Source organism: Sminthopsis crassicaudata, chromosome 5 (genome assembly GCF_048593235.1).
Source record: "Sminthopsis crassicaudata isolate SCR6 chromosome 5, ASM4859323v1, whole genome shotgun sequence".
NCBI classification, from domain to species: domain Eukaryota; kingdom Metazoa; phylum Chordata; class Mammalia; order Dasyuromorphia; family Dasyuridae; genus Sminthopsis; species Sminthopsis crassicaudata.
In genome coordinates, this window is record NC_133621.1 from 134,795,932 (window position 1) to 134,817,055 (window position 21,124).

The 21,124-nt window shown below is 34.3% G+C and overlaps 1 protein-coding gene across 1 annotated transcript in view; it reads right to left on the reverse strand.

Moving 5' to 3' along the window:
- The window catches only part of LSMEM1 (leucine rich single-pass membrane protein 1), a 29,171-nt gene extending 17,679 nt beyond the window's left edge, over positions 1-11,492 (reverse strand). The window contains exon 1 of the mRNA XM_074266869.1: positions 11,348-11,492. The gene's annotated coding sequence lies outside the window, so the exon portion shown is untranslated. The remainder of the gene's footprint in view (positions 1-11,347) is intronic.
- Between the last annotated feature and the right edge of the window lie 9,632 nt (positions 11,493-21,124).

Consider the following 21,124-nt stretch of genomic DNA (forward strand, 5'->3'; position numbering starts at 1 on the left):
TTATTAAAGACAAAGGCAAATTTGTATATTAATGAGATGGATTGCTTATTTATTTTTACATAAATAATTAAGTCATAGCAGAATATTTGACATCTACTATTGCCAATTTTTTCATGACCCCCAACTCTCAATTATATGACCCCATATAGAGTTGCTACCCACAGTTTAAGAAGCTTTGCACTAGATAAACAAATTAAATATGAAAAAAATGTGAATAATTAGGGAATAGAAGATTTTGTCTTTTACAGTTATTGAGAAGGAAAAATTATAACTACATAATAGGTAAAAATAATAACACTTAAAGCAAACAGTAGTGCAGTGTAAAGAATGTTGGATTGAGAATCAGAGGAACTTTTTTTCTTTCTTTCTTTTTTTTTTTTTTTTTTTTTTTTTTTTTTTTTTTTTTTTTTTTTGCTGGGGCAATTGTGGTTAAATAACTTGCCCAAGGTCACACAACTAGGAAGTGTTGTGTCTGAGGTCAAATTTGAATTCAGGTCCTTCTGTATTCAGGACTGGTGTGTTATTCATTGAACCACCAAGCTACCTCTGAGAATCAGAGGAACTTTGTTGAAATACCAAGTCTACAACTTATTAACTGTGTGATTTTAGGTAAATCATTTAATTTCTCTAGGCTTAATTCCTTATCTTTAGTAGTATCCATATAACTTAAAAGTCCCTTTCAGCTCTAAATGTATAATTCTATAATGATTAAAGACAATTAAGAAGTTCTTCCATGAATAAAATCTTCATAGGTTCAGTAGGAAAAGGTTGCATGAAATATCTCATACAAGTCAGACATTAAAAATCTAAAGAAAATTGATTTTTTTAAAAGTTTAAAAACCCATATATTTGGTCAAAAATATAAACTTTTAAAATCCATTTTAAAAAATTTCAAATCATTCATGTGAGAAATATAGATTGAAATGCTTTGAGCTATCATTTCACACCCAGAAAGATGGACAAACACTAAGAGATGAAAAAATTTATTGTTGAATAAAGTCTGAGGGATAGATATACCAATTCACTACTAGTGGAGCTATGAATCAGAATTTGAATCTGAATATGGATTTTAAAAAATAATGCATAATTTTGCAAGGAAAGTTACTAAATTTTCCATTTCATTTGACTAAAAGATTTTATCATCCCTGAAATTGTGCCCCAAAGAGCAAGGTAGCAAGAAAACACTTATATTTACAAAAATGTTAATAACAGCATTATTTGTGATAATAAAAAAAATGAAAACAAAATATGACCCACAATTTGCAAAATGAATAAAATATTCATACACTTGCATATACATATACACATGCATATTTCTTATGTATGTGTGTGTTGTGTGTTGTATCAAAACAGAATTGTAACATGACCAATGACATTAATTTATAGAAACTTGGAAAGACATGTAGAAATAATAGAAAGTAAAGACACTGGAGAATAAAAACCAATATCCATAACAGGGATCAGAGAACTAACAGGAATTTTGGAATCTATCAGTCAGGACAATTGTTCCCTCTCAGCCCTGAGAAGAGTTTTAGACTCTTCTAACCTTTAAGTCAAGAGACAGACTTGAATCACACTCAGAAGTTTTGAAAAAGATACATATGGACTTGTGGAAAAACACTCTCCAAAGAAAGGGACTATGACAATTTAGCAGCAAGAATAATGAGACAGGGACTTAATAGGTTGAACTTGAGAGAAAAAAAGAGCTGGCAAAGAGAAGAGAAAGAGAGTGGAAGGAAGGATGAGACAGAAAGACGGAGACAGAGATAGAGAGACACAAAACTGATAGATCTGTACCCTATTGATATCTTGGTACAAAGAACTTGGGCTAAAGCTACCAATTATAGTTTCCTCTTCAAAGACGTGAGTGAATTAATTCTAAAAGTTTTATTTTTTACCCAACTTCCCTTTCCAATATCTGATAAAAGATGCCATTATATATATTTTTCCCTCATTTCTTTTTATCTAAGTTTCTTCCCTTAAAACCCGTACTAAAGTACTTTGGCTTATACTTCTTTTAACCTGGAAGAAGCCCTGAGTTAACTAAAAATAGAAAAAAACTTAAATTAGTGCAAAACCCCAAACCTCTTATTGAACATTGGCAATTTTCCTAATAGTAGGAGTGTTGAGCTATTATGCTTTTGTTAATAACTTTTCATCTAATATGAATCTCTTAAAATATCAGAGAAATGGATCACAGGGATCTCAAGGCCATTGTATTGCACCTAGTCTCAAAGCAAGCTAATTTTTATGACAAAGTACTTGAGTAAATCTCTAGTTTCTACTGTGAGAAAAAGCAACAGGGAAGAGAAGGCACTGGCCAAAGAAAAGGGCCCACTCTGAAGGAGATAGGTGAAATCTGGGAGGATCTAGCTCTGCCACTGTCCAGAAGGAAGATGGGAATGTGGAAAAGTGGAGTGCCAGTCAGGCCACACTATGTTCCACAGTGACACAATTCTAAAAGTGGAAATAAAGTCGCCATGATCTGACCAAGTTCTCCATGTTAGTAGCGTATTGTGAAAGTTACCAGACACATCCCTCCTTTTTGTTAACAATTATTAATTGTTAACTAACCATCTGGAAGGAAATGTATTCTGAAAAACATTTATTATGAGGATGTTTGTTGGGAAGAATTTGTTGCATCAGAATTGAATGCATCAATAGATTTTAAAAGTAATCTTGAAAAAGAAACCAAGGAGGGGCAGTTAGGCAACCCTGTGGAGCTCCCATCCTGGAGTCAGGAGGACTTGAGTATGTCCTCAGATAGTTGCTAGCTGTGTGACCAGAAAAAATAAGACTTCTTCTGTTGTGCTGGAATAAGAGAATTAAGGGGGTTCTTGTAGAACAAGAATTTGCCCCAAAACACTCGATCATGATTTCTTCCTAGAGCAAGGAAACTGAAGCAAACAATTGGCAGGAACCATTATGAGGACCTAGAATTCCCCCTGGAGTTTTATGGATTCCATTTTTGTTACTTAACAAGTTTTTTAAAGATTAAGGGCAGGAAATAGTTACCCTTTCAAAATATTTTCAATTAAGTTTATTTCTTTTCTGGCTGTGTTTAAGAAATAGCAGAGATAATTAGAAGATTGTACTGCACTAATGTGCTCAGGTAGGACTGGGTCATTTCAGTAACAAATATTAAAATAATTGAGTTTAGGAGAAACCACATTTAAGATAATATCCTCTAATGCCAAATGTGCCTTCAATCAGCACTGAAAAGATTGAACAGACATTTTACTTTTTAAGCACTCTTTATTTTGTACACTGAGAGACTATGGTCTTTAAATGAGATGGAAAGAAAAAATCTACCTAATCAAGGTAGGCAAATTCTGGCTAATAAGAAAATAAAATCCTTAATCACTTTCTTAGCAGCTGGAAATAGGGATAAAATGTATGACTGATTTTTAGAATCACAATCTTGATCTGCTATTGCAATCCTTATAAGATATTTTTCTGGAACAATAGTTTTTTGGGGAAGGTCCGTGGTTAAATGTTGGGGATTAGATCCTTTGATTCCATCTGTATAAGACACTTCTGTGAGAAAACTCCCTCTACCCAAGCAGATCATCTGCAATTTATATTTTTAGAGAATTACCTGGGGCATTGAGAAAGAAAGTAATTTTCCTAATGTTACACAGCTATGTGTCAGAACTAGAACTTAAATTCAGATCTTAGCTGCTCCGAGGCCAGCCCTCTGTACACAATCCAAAGCTGATTTTCTGAAGCCATAGTTAAGTATTTTATTTTTGAAACTCCATAGTAAAGCAAACTCTATTCCACCCTGAAAATGCCCATAGTCAAGTAAAGGTAGGCATTCTTGGCCTGAGGGCAGGAGCCAACATCTCTATCTTAAATTTAGCCCAACTCTACAAAAAATGTATTTCCTGTCTATTTTGTGCAAGGAATTATGCTTAGTGAATACAAGAATAGATCTGATACGCTCTCTTGCTCTTTCTGAGCTTACAAGTAAACAGATAAATATGATACCAATGGTATAAGGGCAAAGGAGATATCTAGGAAAAGTGCTATGAGAAATTTAAGTGGGGCAAAAGGAAGAAGCTTCATGGAGGAAGCGGGGTTAACACGAGCAAAGGCTAAATCAAAAATAAGGATGCTCCAGTAGTATATTTGGCTGAAATGAGCAGTAATAGCAACTATAACAGCTTAGTAGGTTCTGTATTTGCAAAAGGCTTTATAGTTTCCAAAGCATTTTAACAGACTATTTCCTTTAAACTTTACTATTACCTTGGATTACTAGTAACCCAGTAAGACCTAACTGTGGGTAAGGTACTATTATTAATAGGAACATTAGTATTCCCATTCTGCATATGAGAAAACTGGGACTCATAGAAATTAGGAATTTTCCCATAGTCACAAAGCTAATAAGTGCAAGAGGCAGGATATTTAACCTTCTCATTCTGAAGCCAAATTTTAGCCTTTTTCATGCTCTAGTGCATAATTGGAAATGATATGCAATAAGTCTGACAGATTAGAGCTAGATTGTAGAGGGAATTTAATCTCAGATAAGGGATTTGTGCTTTATTTTGGAGGCATTGGATAGTCACTATAGGTTTTGGGATAGAGGGATGACATGGTCAAAAAATATATATTTGGGCAGCTACAAATAACTGTAGAAGGAGTCGATGGTAGTCTAATCTCACAAAAAGATAACTAGCCTTAGAATCAAGAAAAGCTGGCCCAACTCCTATCCTATAGATGCAAACTGGCTATGTGACTCTGGACAAATCACTCAATCTCTAATGTCCTCCTCCCTTCCTCCACAACTTTCAAAGACCATGATTTATAGGCCAGGTATATTGGTAAAGGGAATTTCCTCAAAAAGAGTTCCCTAGACCAATTAAATAAATTTAACCTAATCTAATGAAAGGAATAGAATAGTGAACGATTAAGTTATAGTTGGGAAGGGGAGTTAGAAAAGGCATTTTTAAGTTTGCCCAAAGAATGGATTTTGTTAACATTTTAAGCATAGGATAAATAATAAGATAATTGTGTGCCTGAGCAAACAATAGTGCTTTTCACAGTACTTGGATCTGAAAACCAAAATGTACTATACTGGTTTCTCTTTCCATTTTAGGTTTGGCTTAGAAAGCATAATCAGTTACTTCACAATAAATAAATTGTCTAAAATGACAAAATATATAGTGTTGGAGATGTAGAAAGACAGGTGTACTAATAAATCCTATTAGTAAAGCATTAAACTGGTCTAATCATTAAGAAAAGTAATTTGAAATTATGCAAAAAAATGATGACTTAAATATCTAGGTAAATACCCTAAGTAACTCAAAGAGAAAAAGAAAGATCTGACATACACCAAAATATTCATTGTAGCAGTTTTTGTATTAGAGAAAAACTGGACTCAAAGAAGATAACTATTGAAGAATGGATAAACAATGTATAATGAGTATAATGGAATAATACTACTTCATAAGAAATGGTAACTGGAAACATGGGAATATTTACATGAATTAACAATGTGAAACAAAAAAAACATATATGTGAAGCAAGACAACATAGAAAAGAAAAGAAACCGAATTCTGAGTAAATATAATGACAAATATTGACCCTGGAGAAGAAATGAAAAGATGTACTCTCCCTCTCTTTGAAGAAGTAGAAAGGAAAGGGAATAAGCTTTTATGTAGCACCTACTATATGCCAGGTACTGTATTATCTTATTTGATCCCCCATCTGTGAGAAGTAGGTGGTGTTATTAGTTTCATTTTACAATTGAGGAAATGGTCATTTGCAAAGTAAAAATCTATTGAAAAAATTTAAAAATATATATTTCAAAAGATATCAAACTGTGCATACCCTCTGATCCAGCAAGGTTACTACTGGGTTTATATTCCAAAGAAATACAAAAGAAGGGAAAGGGACCCAAAATGTTTGTGGCAGCCCTTTTTGTAGTGGCCAGAAACTGGAAACTACGTGGATGCCCATCAATTGAAGAATGGCTGAATAAGTTGTGGTATATGAATATTATGGAATATTATTGTTCTGTAAGAAATGACGAACAGCATGATTTCAGAAAGGCCTGGAGAGACTTACATGAACTGATGCAAAGTGAAATGAGCAGGACCAGAGATCATTATATACTTCAACAACAATATTATATGATGATCAATTCTGATGGATGTGGCCCTCTTCAACAATGAGATGAACCAAATCAGTTCTAATAGAGCAGTAATGAACTGAACCAGCTACAACCAATGAAAGAACTCTGGGAAATAAGTGTGAACCACTACATAGAATTCCCAATTCCTCTATTTTTTGTCCACTTGCATTTTTTATTTCCTTCACAGGCTAATTGTACACTATTTCAAAATCCAATTCTTTTTGCACAACAAAATAACTGTTTGGATATATATACATATATTGTATTTAACTTATACTTTAACATATTTAACATGTATTGATCAACCTGCCATCTGGAGGAAGGGGTGGGGGGAAGGAGGGGAAAAGTTGGCACAAAAGGTTTTGCAATTGTCGATGCTGAAAAATTACCCATGCATATATCTTGTAAATAAAAAGCTATAATGAAAAAAGGAAGAGAAAAATACTTCATCACCTCAGCTCCTAGATAAATGAGCTGGATTATTCTTCATATCCTGTGGGAAACATATAAGTTGAACAATTTTTCTGGAGGCGCTATCTTGATTAGACTTTTCTTCTATAATATCAGCAAGCATTTAAAGAAGATTAATTATCACTGGTAACTACCTGACTGTGGATCAAGATACCTGAAGGACACTAAGAAATGATTTTTTAAAAGCACATTTCAAGAATCAATCAAGTAGGAATCACAGTTTTCATTCTTCTGCTTTATTGGCATTCAGATCAGATATTCATGTCTCTGGGCAAAGTTAGAGTAGATTGAGCCTGTCATACAGCTTGGCTACTTATAAGTATGAAGTTGGAGAATATTTTAAAAGTGGGGAGGATTTTAGAGACTGTCTAATTGAATATCCTCATTTTACAAGTAAAGACCGAGAGAGATAAAGATTTTGACCTCATCAGTAATATACTATAACTATCTTAAATATCTTGACATGGATATAAAAATCTTAATTATATAAAAAATACCATTAAATCCTTGTGTATTTTTGCCTATAGTCATGTATTACTGGGCAGTGGCAAACATGACTAGAACTCAGATTAATCCCAGGCCTAGGTCCATTCCTTCTTTCCACAGTATAGTCTAAAAGTATGTACTTTTAGAGGAGGGGGAGGGAATGCAAGAAAAGAAACTGAGATCAGAAATTTGATCAAAAAAGGAAATTCCAGGGTTTGTCCTCATATGAGAACAAATTTAATCCCATATCATTTGTCTTTATCCACTCTGAAATAAGAAAATAGAATAAGAATGACTAAAGGCACTATAGCATCCTCTGAAATCAAAAATTAAGAATTGACCAAATAATTTAGTGCTTATAATATACCAGAAACAGACAGTGCTTTATAAGTATTATGGGAGGTGGGGGCTGTTATTTTTACCCTTATTTTACAGTTAAGCAAACTGAGAAAGGCAGATTAAGTGACCTGTCCAGGATCACACAGCTTATAAGTGTCTGGGGTTGTATTTGAATTCAGGTCTTCCTAACTCCAGGCCCAGCCATGTGTATTCTGGGCCACAGAGCTATGGCTGCTTACAATTCAGTTAGTTTTACCATGAAAAATAAAAAATCAATATGGTTCTTAAAACTTAAAATCTATAAAGTCATCATAATTTTTAAACATGAATTTTGATCAAGCAGTTAAGTTTTATGGAAATGTATGGGATGTATCAAAAATTACAAAAAATCACATAGGTGTATATGCCTGCAACTTGATAAAACTCATGTACCCAAAGGGCTTGGAGGTAAAGATGGACTCAAAAATCTACTGTGGTAGATGATGATGGCCAATGAACTACAAGTCCAAGATTTGTTGGGGAATGGGGAGAGGAGACAATGATCATTGCAAGGAGACAAAGTTCCATTCACTCCATCGCAGTTACAGTGTAACTGGTTTGAGACCAAAAATTATATGGACTGTGGAGTTGTAATAATATTTGTTTTTAAATTATGGTTTTTATCCTGTTTTTTTTCACAAAGGACAGAAGGTGGGAGGTACAAGTAAGTCATAAATAGGCAGAGGTATATGGGAACTGGCTCAGACCAGCTCCTTGGCAGATTGTATAATTTGAACATTTATGCCTTAGAAATCAGCACATTTTCCAAATCAGAGTTTGATTTATTGTTTTGTTGAATGACATTGATTTGTTGATTAAGATAGTGATGGAGAAAATGTTAATAAAGTAGATTAAATTTAAAACATTCCTCTGTGCTTGTTTAACATTTACCAACACAACCTGAATATGAGGATGTTAATATGATATAGAGGAGGGAGAGGTTGTTCTGTACAGCATTATTTTGTCATATGAGATAAGGGAAAAGCAAATGTAATATATTTTCCACTTGTACAATGTTCATTTTTGGGTGTGACCTTTGATTGTACTTGGTGACAAATGCACCACTCTGAAATAAAGATCAGCATATAAGTAGTATTTCAGGAATAATTTCTTTCCATAAATTTAAAAGAGCAATAGTTTTATTTTGTGCATATACCATGTATATATTGTATACACACACACACACACACACACACATACACACATATTTAAGGTTCTGACCAGTTGCAAAACACACAGATCACTAACAATCTGAGTGGTTGTAGGAGGGAAAAAATAATAATCTTGCTTTGATAATAGTGTAAGGAGTATATTTTTTAGCAACAAAGCTGAGTTACTTCCCCCAGCTCCACTTCATTCCCTCCATTCCACCCTCCATTCAACTACCATGTGCTCCAAGATTTTTTGGTTAATAAAATTATTATTGGACCATTTCTATGTAAATGTTATTGAAGTCCAAGTAATTTTTCCAGGCCTTTCCTATAGAAAAAGGAAATTGCATAGAGAATGAATGCTTTAAAGAAGAATTACATTTTAAAGATAGATAAAATTTTAGAGATCATCTAATTTACTTTCTTACAGATAAAGACACTGATGTCTCATAAAGATAAGTAATCTTCTTTCTCAAAGTTACACAGATAATAGGAGTTTTACATATTTTCATGTTGGCCTTTTAGAAATACTATAGGTAGACACATTTAGGTAGTATGCTAGATAGAGTACCAGCTCCAGAGCTAGCTCCAGAGCCAGAAGGACCTGAGTTCAAATTCTGCCTCAGACATTATACACTTACTAGTCACTGGTTGCCTCACCAAAAAAGAAAGAAAGAAAGAATAGAAACTATCAGATCCTCTGATTATCCATAATATTGAGGATCAACATAAGAATACTTTTCTAAGTTATACTTGTTAAGTTCTAATAAAGGCTTGTTAAATTCCAAACTAATGGCTCTTATATATTGATTCATGTTACATTCTTGAATCAGTAATTTGATCTGCTTGTACCTTAGCTTCCTCCACTGGAAAATGGTGCTATTATTACTCAGTTCTCATGGTGATGCTTAATTAATGTTTATAAAGTACTAGATCAGTAGCTGGAAGAGTCATAGCTACAGAAACAGAAAAGCAACAATTCAGTTGACAAAAGTAGACATGCTGGTATTTCTACCCACTCAAAATATATATCTTTGGGTAGTTACTTATTGGACCCAAAAGAATTCAGAAGGCAACCCAGAGAAGACAAATAAAATCTGAACATTGTTCTCTTGGGATAAAATGGCATTCTGATATAGGAAGCCATGCTAATAGAAGACTGTAATATAATTTTTAAAGAAATTATAAAATGCAAATCTGGAGGAGTCAAGAAATAATTGGGAGAGAGTGAAGTTAAGTAAGATTTTCAGGAATGTGGTCCAGGTTCTTGGTGTACTATTGAATAACTAAAAAAGTTCTAGATTTGAAGTCATAGAAGTTCAGATCTTGACTCTGCTACTTAAAACCTATATAATCTTAGACAATACTCTTCACTTCTCTTGGCTTCTGTTTCTAGGTCACCATTTCTGAAGGTTGCCGACTCTGCAACCATATTTCTCATCTCTCTTCCTGCTGCTAACCATCACCTTAGACACCAGCCTTTAAGAGATAAGTGTTTGCCTTATCTTGCCAGGAATAATACCAAAAATGATGACAAAAGTTACTACATACATAGTACTTTGTTTAAGCTATTTTATTACCCCTTTGAGGTAAATACTATTATCTCCATTTTGAAGATGTAAAAATTGAGGCTGAGAGATTAAATGACTTAAGAGATACACAGCTAGTAGGCATCTGAGGTTGGATTGAACTCAGGTCTCCCTGATTCCAATTCCAGCAATCTAGTTGCCATGCCACCAAGTTGCTGGAACCAGGCCTTTATGTCATTTATCAACAATCATTTATCCTATTTCAGCTCCCCTTACTGTTTTGCCCTCCCCCATTAGAATATAAACTCCTTCAGGGCAGGAACGATCTTGCTTACTTGTATTCCAAGCATTTGGTAGAAGAGTGACTAGGACATAGCAATTCCTTTATAAATAATTTATTTATTTCCCTTTCTAAAATAAAAGCATTGGACTAAGTCATTTCCGAAATCCCTTCCAGTTTCAGCTCTAGGTTTCTGCCCATCCACAGTTTTGAACAGCTCACAAAGTCACAACTTGCAGCTGCTGGTCACATAGCTGTTGCTATTTCTAGCCTCTCCTTACAAGGCAGCTGGGCTAGTTAGGAGACTCAATTTTAATAACTTTTCTTCATTGTCATAATGATCATCCAGTCACCACATTTGCCAAACCGGTTGTTAGCAACACTCTTCAAAAGCAACTTTTTAACAAGATCCCTTCAAACCCCCTGAGTTAAAGTACCTGTGAGTAATTCCATTTTTCTCTCCAATTATCTCAATGCTAACTAACCACTGATTTTTCTCCTTGTCACCATTTGGAAAGTGCTCTGATTACCATCATAGGAATGTGACAAATAAAAATGATTTTCTAGTTTTGCTGCTTATTTTCCCCATAGATCTTTAGTAACAACAAACCACAGAAACAAGAAGTACATATTTGTATTTCTGTCCTCCAAATAGCAATTGTTTTTCCAAAGAGTTTAATTCAAGGGTAATGAAAATTTTTATTGAATGAATCATTATAATTTGTTTTCCAAATTCATTTGGGGTTGTTGACTCTTTCCTATAAAAAATTTTTAATAAAAATGTCTAATCTAAAGAGTTAAATAATATCTATTAAACGTTATGACCATCTAGAATGAACAATTAAAATTCCCCCCCAGCCTTCCCCCCACTAGCCACCTCAACCCTCAGAAGTGAGATGACATGCAAATGACTTACACCAATTCCAGTAACTGCACTGAGGGGCCAATTCCAAATGAAAATGCCTCAGGAAGCCACTATGGAAAAAACAACAACAATGACCAACAACAGCAACAACAAAAACTTCCTTCCAGTTCCTGCACTTTCCTTTTCCCCTTTCTTCAAAGCATGTGTGTTCCTATAGGTCTTGTAAAACACAGCAGGAAGCTGTCATCTATATTTAGTATTTAATTAGACCCAGTAGTGTGGGTTCCAAATATTGATAAAAATTTTTTTCATTAACTTTTTTTTTTAAACAAGTGATGCTCTCTTTCCATTTCTAGAGAAGGAAGGACTAAGGATTTTTTTGAACCTATCCTATCCTCAAAATAATGCCATGATGAAATTGCTAAGAATTATTTATTCAGATCTACTTTTAAATTTGGAGTTTATTATATCTCTGTGTAAAATGATACTGGGATTTTTCAGTCCTCTTGCTCAAGTTGAACTGCATATAAATATCTTGGAGAAGGCTGGAAATATTCCACTGTGCAAGGAGGAGTCCAACTCAAGTAGCTGGGACAAAATAAATGAAGCTGTAGATGATCCTACAATAGCCAAAGTAGGGGTTCCTTTTTTTTAGGGCCTTTTATTAAACCTTCCTATATATCCTGTTCAGAATGAAATAGGGAAGGAAATAAGTTCTAGAGTTTACCATACATGTGTAAATAAGTTCTAGAGTTTACCATACATGTGTAAATAAGAAACAAAATAGATTAAATTTTTCCATAATGAAAATGTCATATTCAGCATAAATATGGTCATCCTAACAGTTCATTAATCAATAAACATTTATTAAGTATGTACTATGCTTAACTGCATTGTGTTTAAGTACTAGGGATACAAAAGAGATAGAAGGCAGCCCCTAATCTCAAAGAGTTTACAGTCTAATGGGAGAGTTTGTGCTTTCAGATTTGATTAATAACAAAATTAAGAATCCTAATTCACAGAGATAAACTTTTATAAATAGAATTAAAGCATTGTAAACACATTTAGCAAGAATTTTTATATCAAGTAAGGATTATTTGCTTCTCCAATGGTACACAAAAAATTTTGTCACCATTGATTGGAAATCAATTCAAGAGTTTGTGAAGCTTGATTAGCTCATCTTTTACTGGATCACTGCCACTGAATATTTTTCTAGCTCAGAATGAAAGAAGTACTATCCACAAGCTTCATTCATTTTTAGTCACTGGGAATTATTCTTTCAATTGTCTCTTTCAAATTTTCCAGATGCACATTAACACTTCCCTTTCTCACCTCCTTCCTCTTTCCTTCCTACCTTCCTCTCTCCAATCCACAATCTCCCCCTCCACCTAATAATACTTCTTTTGGAATATTTAAGTAGAATAGTTATTTACCAAGTATTTTCTGCATCCCTGAAAAAATTCTCATATCTGTGAGTATTAGATCATTTATTCCAGGTATGGAATCCTTGGTTTGTAGTTTTCTGAGACCACATTTATAGCTGACACTGGAAAGCCATTGCAAGGGAAGAAAAGCTAGTAAAAAAGTATAGACACCCCATTGTTGACACTCAGCAGAAATGAATTAGTTGTTCTAATTAGAATTATATCCTTAAAAAATCCGTCAATGAAAAAAAATTGTTTTATAAAACTTTACTTTTCAGACATTGGTACAGAGATTTTTAGGAATATCTTGTCTGGGCCTTTCCTCAAAATAGAGTTTCTGAGAAGAGCTCACCAATGGAAGAAGGGGGTTATAAGGCAGAGGTGATGTGGGAGCTGGAATTCTAATTTGCTCATCTGGCCTCCATTATCAGTAACTTCAAGCCATTCATCCTGTCTTCAATATTAGACAGAAATAGGCTAACCTCTTGAGACTGTTTTGATTAGCATATTTTTAGGCAAATCTGGGACCTGATCAGTCATGGAGATAACCACCTGAATCCTGCTTGATCTCTCCCTAGCACCTTCCCAAACTCCTCCCAGGTTCTTCCTCTTACTCCCCAGACTCTGCCCTTGCTCCTTCTCTCCCCTGAGATTTTAAAGGCTTTTGAACCTCGTAGAACATAGCTTAGTCATCTATGATCCTGCCTCACTTAGTACTATTTGTTTGAGCATGATTTCTTCATGCAAACCGTTACTATCAATACATTACAACATTACAACAGTCTACACCTGTGCTCTCCCGTAAAATTACTATGCTCTCTCAATGTCCTAACCTACTTCAAAGGGAACTTCTAAGGTGGAAAAGCAGCTTGTGCAAAGTACTTGTACAGTCTGAAAGAACCCAATTTAAAACTCATTTTAGATTTGAGGGTCCCCAAATCTCCTATAACTAAAGTAAATGTTTGTGAGTTTTCTCATGTGTGTCCTCATAAGGAATGTGTTATTTGTGCCTTCTTTGATCCAAAGAACTGATTACAAGCAGTAGAGATTAGGATGACACAATTGAGAATAGAGGAGCAAAATGGATCTGATTGTGGTGCTGCACCATGAATATGGTTATCATCAAAAAAGGCATTGTGTAAAGTCACCAACTTGTACAGAGTCAGCCTGACTAACCCTATTTAAAGACATTGTTTAGACTTTTGAATATCTGCACAGCCAGCCTACAGTAAATGGTGGTCTAGAAGCACTTGAGCATGGGCACTAATGCCTTCTCCATATGATTCTGTGATGAGGGAGGAGCTGAATCAGCACTAATCCATCTCCTTATAATTAAGTGTATCAACCAAAATACTTTTGTCCTTATATGGAAGTTGTTTACTCCTATCTATAAAAGACAGCTCTCAGTTTGAATCTGGGCCTGTTGCTTTCCAAATGCTTGCTGCCTTGGTATGCTAATAAACTCCTTTGTCTAATTTCCTGAGTTTGTCTTATTGACTAGGGTGAAGCCTGAACAGAATTCAGAATATGATATATATGTATATGTTACTCATCTATTTATGTATAATGTATATTGCTAATGTAACATTCTTTAATGACATCCTATATTTTTATTTCATTCCAATCTGGCTTGCAGAAAGAAAAAGCACAAAGTTTTTTTATTTTATATCTTGAGTGAAAAAAAAGCAAATGGCTTTTAAAAAGAAAAAAAAAAAAAGCAAATGGCTTTGGCTCATTAATTTCTGAAAATAGGTTATTTTTCCTACTTGTAAACAAGGGGAGAAAAGAATCTCCTCTTCCATTGATGGACTTAAATGAATTAGTCAAAGCCTGGATGAACCTTAACTACAATTTACTGAATATTAATTTGATGTTATATATTTTTAAAAACCTTTTCTCAGGTAGGTTCTATGAATTATTATTCATGATTTCTTATAAATTAAGGCACACATCACTATTGGCATCATCATTTACATATCTATTAGAAAATATAAATAACACTTGAAGGCAATACGTTTTGTGTGTAATGAAGTACATCGTGGGATCCTGAATGCACTAATCTTTAGGTTAGTGCAAATTTAAGAATAATAATTGTTAATTTCCTTTAAGCTTAACTGTGTAATAGACATCAATTTAAAGGAATGTAGGGGGAAAGAAGGTTCCCTTAAAACTAGACTATTTTGGAAAAAGTTACTTTTCTTTTTTAAGCAGTAAGTTGACATAGTATATAGACTGATTGATTGCAACAAAGAATTGATGGCTTTCCTCTTTTATTGCAGTCATCCCTTCACCAGTTGCTGGATAACAGGAATAAATCCCAAGAATGCTATCATTTTCTCTACTAGCAAAGGAGATCTGAGGGGCAAACAAAACAACCCTCACAGCTACAATTAGATCATCAGGTGCATTAATAGTCTTTATACACATGTACAAGCCAGTTTTATTTTATCACCAGCCTGTGAGAAGACTTTGTTTTATTGATTGAAGCTAGGGCTCATGGCAGGAAGCTGCACCACTTGTAAGTGTTGCCAAGAAACCCTTAAGTAAGGATTTAGATTATTATGACTAGAAACTCCATCAAATCCAAAGATTTATGCAAGGAATTTTCTCACAGCTAATCTCAAACATCATATGAATAATTTGAAAATTGGTCCCAAACTGGTCAATTATTGTTTTCATGTTCCTTTGATTGAATATAGACACTTTGGGGGAGTGAGATACCTCTTTGACTTTAAGGAATTGTACTTTTGCTCTCACCCTCTCAACTTGCAAAGTCCCTAATCTTTCCTTCAATTAGAAATCAGATTACCTAATTTTGTATCCTGGTTAATTGTTTTCTTTTAATTAATCGGTCTTGTTTGGCTATTTTTAATGTATAAAAATCTGTGTCCCCTTGCATTCAGGATCTAGTTTTTAAGCTAAGAGTCATGGAATTAGCTTGCCTTACCTTATGTGGAAATTAAAATTATCCCACCTACAATAAGAAAGTCTGAGGTCAGAGTCAACAACACTTTATTAAAGGGTCTATGGTCCTCTCTAATAAAGTAGACCTCAGATCTTCTTCACAATCTTCCTTCCAGGGCCCTATTTTTATATGGGGCTAGATGTCCAGTCATTCAGGAAAAGTGATATCAAATACAGAATAATTCCACTAAATAAACAAAATAATGTCAGGAGGGTCACAAGTTGGCTGACACAAGGAATATCTCCACATAAGGTGGACAGGCTTCTCCTTAATTTGGGCAGGAGGAAATGGTACAAGATATTAGTCAGTGACCTAAATGTCATAAAATGGTCATCTGCTCCTTTTGGACAAGGGATTGACCTGGAGGTACAAAAATATTTTGGGGGACTTTCCATGTAGTTGTGATCTCTACCACATTGGGCTTGGTCACAATGACAAGGCAAACAAGGGTAGGGTGGTGACCCTTTAAAGGTTAACTTCCAAGATGATAGGAAATAATAATGATGAATGTTGGAGGGGATGTGGGAAAACTGGGACACTGGTGCATTGTTGGTCGAGTTGTGAAAGAATCCAACCATTCTGGAGAGCAATCTGGAATTATGCCCAAAAAGTTATCAAACTGTGCAGACCCTTTGATCCAGCAGTGCTACTACTGGGATTATATCCCAAGGAAATACTAAAGAAGAGAAAGGGACCTGTATGTGCCAAAATGTTTGTGGCAGCTCTTTTTGTAGTGGCTAGAAACTGGAAAATGAATGGATGCCCATCAATTGGAGAATGGTTGGGTAAATTATGGTATATGAATGTTATGGAATATTATTGCTCTGTAAGAAATGACCAGCAGGAGGAATACAGAGAGGCTTGGAGAGTTACATCAACTGATGCTGAGTGAAATGAGCAGAACCAGAAGATCACTATACATTTCAACAACAATACTGTATGAGGATGTATTCTGATGGAAGTGGAAATCTTCAACATAGAGGAGAGCTAATTCAGTTCCAGATGATCAATGATGGACAGAAACAGTTACACCCAGAGAAGGAACACTGGGAATTGAGTGTAAAATGTTTGTACTATTGTCTTTCTACCCAGGTTACTTATACCTTCGGAATCCAAGTCTTACCAGGCAACAAGAAATTTGGTTTTGCACACATATATTGTATCTAGGTTATACTGTAACACATTTAATATGTATGGGATTCCCTGTCATCTAGGGGAGGGAGTAGAGGGAGGGAGGGGAAAATTTGGGAAAGTGAATACAAGGGATAATCTTGTAAAAAAATTACCCATGCATAAGTACTGTCAAAAAAATTATAATTATAAAATTAATTAAAAATAGGAAAAAAATTAAAAAAATAAAGGTTAATTTCCTCTAGTTAAGCAAGTAAACATAGAATTTGTAGCTCATATCTCTGGGGTCTTATATACTTTGATGTGATTCTTTCAAATTGATTAATACTGATTGGAATAGAGTAAGGATCCAAAATGAATTATTTCTCTCATTAATAAATCAATATACTCAGAAGCTCAAACCTTTGTTTCCTCAGTAAGTCCATTTTGTATTTACCATAAACCCACTAGTCTATCCTGGTCAATCTAACTGAGCTTTTAAATTAGAACCTTGATATAATATATGGCAAATGTTTACCTAAATGCCCTATAGAAACCTATCTAAATTATATCAGCCAATCAACAAACATTGTTATACCAAGTGCCTGATGTTAAGTTCCTGAGCTCCAGAAGCTTCAATTTGAATAGAGAAGACAACATGCAAACAACTATGCATTTAGAAGAAAAAAAAAAAAAAAGACATATATATATATATATATGTGTGTGTGTGTGTGTGTGTGTGTGTGTGTGTGTGTGTGTGTGTGTGTGTGTATAGATATATACACACACACAGATGAATACAGTGTAAATGGAAGTTAATCTCAGACAAAAGACATCAGAGATGTGGAGAGATCAGGGAGGGAAGCATTGGAAGAAAATAGGAACTGAGTTGAGTCTTGAAAGGTATTCAGGGAAGCCAAGGTGAAAAGATGAGAGGGGGAGCATTCTAGGTATGAAAAATAACCAGGGAAAAGGCATGAAGTGTTTATTGTATACAAGAAACATCAAGACTGGTGTCGTTGGGTCACTGGATATATGGAGGTAAATAAAATAAAAGAAGCATAGAAAGGTGGGAAGGAGTCAGATTATGAAGGGCTTTTTTTTTTTTTTTACATTTTAATTTAATTGCATTTATAATTTAGATTCTATCTTAATTTTTAATTTATTATTTATTTTTAACACTTAAAAATTTTTTTTGAAATCCAAATTCTCCCGACTACCTTCCTCCACTCACAAGATAAGCAATATATCAAATATATATTTATTAAAAATACATATATGTAATATATCATGCAAAATATATTTCTATATTAGTCATATTTCAAAACAAGGGCAAGAAAAATAAAATGAAAAAAATTATACTTCAATTTGCACTCAAGAATTCATCAGTTCTCTCTCTAGAGGTTCTCTCATCATGAGTCCTTTGGAAATGTCTTGGAAAATTATTTTGATCAAAGTCTTTCTTACAACATTATTCTTACTATGCAGAATGATTTCCCAGTTCTTCTTACTTTATATATGTCTTGCCATATTTTTTTTTTCTGAAACCTCTCATTATTTCTTATAGCACAATGGTACTTCATTATAATCATATGTCAAAACTTGTTCAGCCATTCCTCAATTGATAAGCATTGTCTTGATTTCCAATTTTTTGCCACCACAAAAAAAAAAAAAAAAAAAAAAAAGAACCACTATAAATATTTTTGTACATCTAGGTCCTTTTCCTTTTTCTTTGATCTCTTTGGAATATGAACCTATATAGACCCTTTCCTGGGTCAAAGGTATTTTATGTTTTAAATAGCCCTTTGGGCAAAGAATCCAAATTGTTTTTCAGAATAACTGGATCTGTTCACTATTCCATTAGTTATATACAAGTATACCTATTTTCCCTCAACTCTTCCAACATTTGTCATTTGTAATAGGTTTGAGGTGGCACCTCAGAGTTGTTTTAATTGCATTTCTCTAATCAATATTGTTATAGAGTATTTTTTTTTTCAAATGACTATGGTTAACTTTGATTCCTTCTCCTGAAAACTGTTTATATCCTTTGACCATTTACCAATTGGGGAACAGTTCTTATTTTTATAAAATGTATTAATTCTAAATTCAATATATATTTGAGAAATAAGCATTTTGTCAGAGAAACTTGCTTTTTTATTTTGATATTGCTTTCTTGGCTATGGTATCTTTTAGCAGAATATAGATTCCCTAATTATCTCTTTTAAATAGATCTATGTATTTGCTTTCAAATCATGACTGTTACCCCTTACTTTTTTTTACTTCAGCAAATTAAGATTCTGCTCCAGCTCTTTAATTCTTTGCGTGTCATTCTGTTTCAGATGTCTCTTATAAACAACATATTGTTGGATTCTGGTTTCTAATCCATTCTATTATCTGCTATTTCATGGGTGAGCTCATCCCATTCCCATTCGCAGTTATACTTAATACTGTATATTTCCCTCCTTTCCATTTTCTGGTTTCTTCCTCTTTTATCCTGACCCTCCTCAAAAGTCTATTTTGCTTCTAACCACTGCATTACTATGTGTATGTGTGTACATATTCTTTCCTCTTTGAACCAATTCCCATTGCCTATTACTGCCTCCTTCCCATTTTTCTGACCACTGTAAAAGCTCTGTGAAGGATTTTAAAAGCCAAAAGATTTCATTTTTTATACTGGAAATAAAAGGGAGCCACTGGAGTTTGTGTAGTGGTGGTAGGTGAATTGTTTGTCCTTTGTTCTGGAATTGTTTGTCTTCTGTTCATCAGAAAGACTATGTTTTGACTCGCAAGTGAATTGGATTTAAGAGAGGAAGTCTTCAACCTTACTCTCTCTTCTAGTTATCTGAGTCCAATGGCAAGACAGATGAGGACACCTGGAGATGACCACACATGAGGTGGGAAAACATTTTAAGCTAAGGTCTTTCCTAAGTCTCAGTTGGTCTGAGGCAATACCCATTCAAGATTAGGGTAGGAAATGGGGGAAAAGTCAGCCTAGTTTACCTCCCCCCCCCCCCCCCCCCGCACCCAAAAAAAAAAAAAAAAAAAAAAAAAAATCATTGAGAGGGAAGACTTCTACAAATTCAAATAATTGCTATTTATACTCACTCTGAGCTATCAAAAACTCAAATGACCAAGTAAGGCTAGAGATGGGACCTATAATTAGTCAATCAGTGACAGTCAGAATGATTTGGGTTTAAGGCATGATCAAGTTGCTCCATTTTAATCCCAATGGGCTTATCAAAGCCTAGTTTTCCAGTGCTCTGCTTCAATAAATCATAAATAAAATTTCATGGACAAAAGAGTTAGCTGTCTGGTTTTTTTATTTTTTTTTTTAATGATTAAGTAGAGAAGAAATTCTAGCAGTAAATCCCAAGATTTCAGGTTCCAATAATCATATGTAAGGTTTCAGCAATCAAAATGTATATTCTTTTGGGCAGAATACCCACAGATCAAAGTGTGATTCCTCATGTAGACAGAGGGAGAGAAGTGGGTGATAGAGCTGAACTTCAAGAAGATCACTTTGGTAGCTAAATAGTGGATGGACTATGGGAAGAGACCAGAAGCAAGGAGACCAATGGAAAGCTAGTGCTGTAGTCCAGATAGGAGTTGATGAAGGTCTACAACAAAGGGTGATTATGAGTGGATAAAGGGAATGCTTATGCCTTCTGTGATGCTTATGCCTTCTGTGAATCAAAGCTATTTAAAAACTCATTAAATTCTTTTTCTTTCTGTGTATCTTCCTTTTTCTTTCTTTGTATTCCCAACACTTAGAAAAATGACTGGACCGTAGCAGTCACTTAAATTGCTTTGACTTTTTTTTTTTTACTTTTTCAACATCTGTTATTTCATCAACCTGACTCCTTCAATCTTCTTAAATTTTGTGACTCAAAGAGGTCACTGCCTCATGATATGACTAGTGAACAACCTGCCCTTGTTGGACCACAGTACATACTCAAAATCTTTACAACTTGAAAGGCCCTCTTAGGGGGTTGTGCTCTGCTGACATAGTTTCCAGAGCATAAGATCACCTTCAATGCCAGGAGTTATTATAATGTTTTGAGAGGATACACATTATACTGAAAAGTTAAATGATTAAGCAGGAAAAATGCAATAAAGAATTATACTACTACTTCATAAGTGTTGACCAAGAGGAATCCAAGGCAAAATAATCCAACATAAGAAGACCCTCCCTTTACAACATACCACTTCTCTTGAAGCTGTCTAGTCATGAGAAACCCTAAACTTCCTAATTTGAAGTTTTTCTTATATCTAAGTCAAATTTGTCTCTGCAAATCACACCTCTAGTTCTTGGCCCTGGGGTCAAGTAGA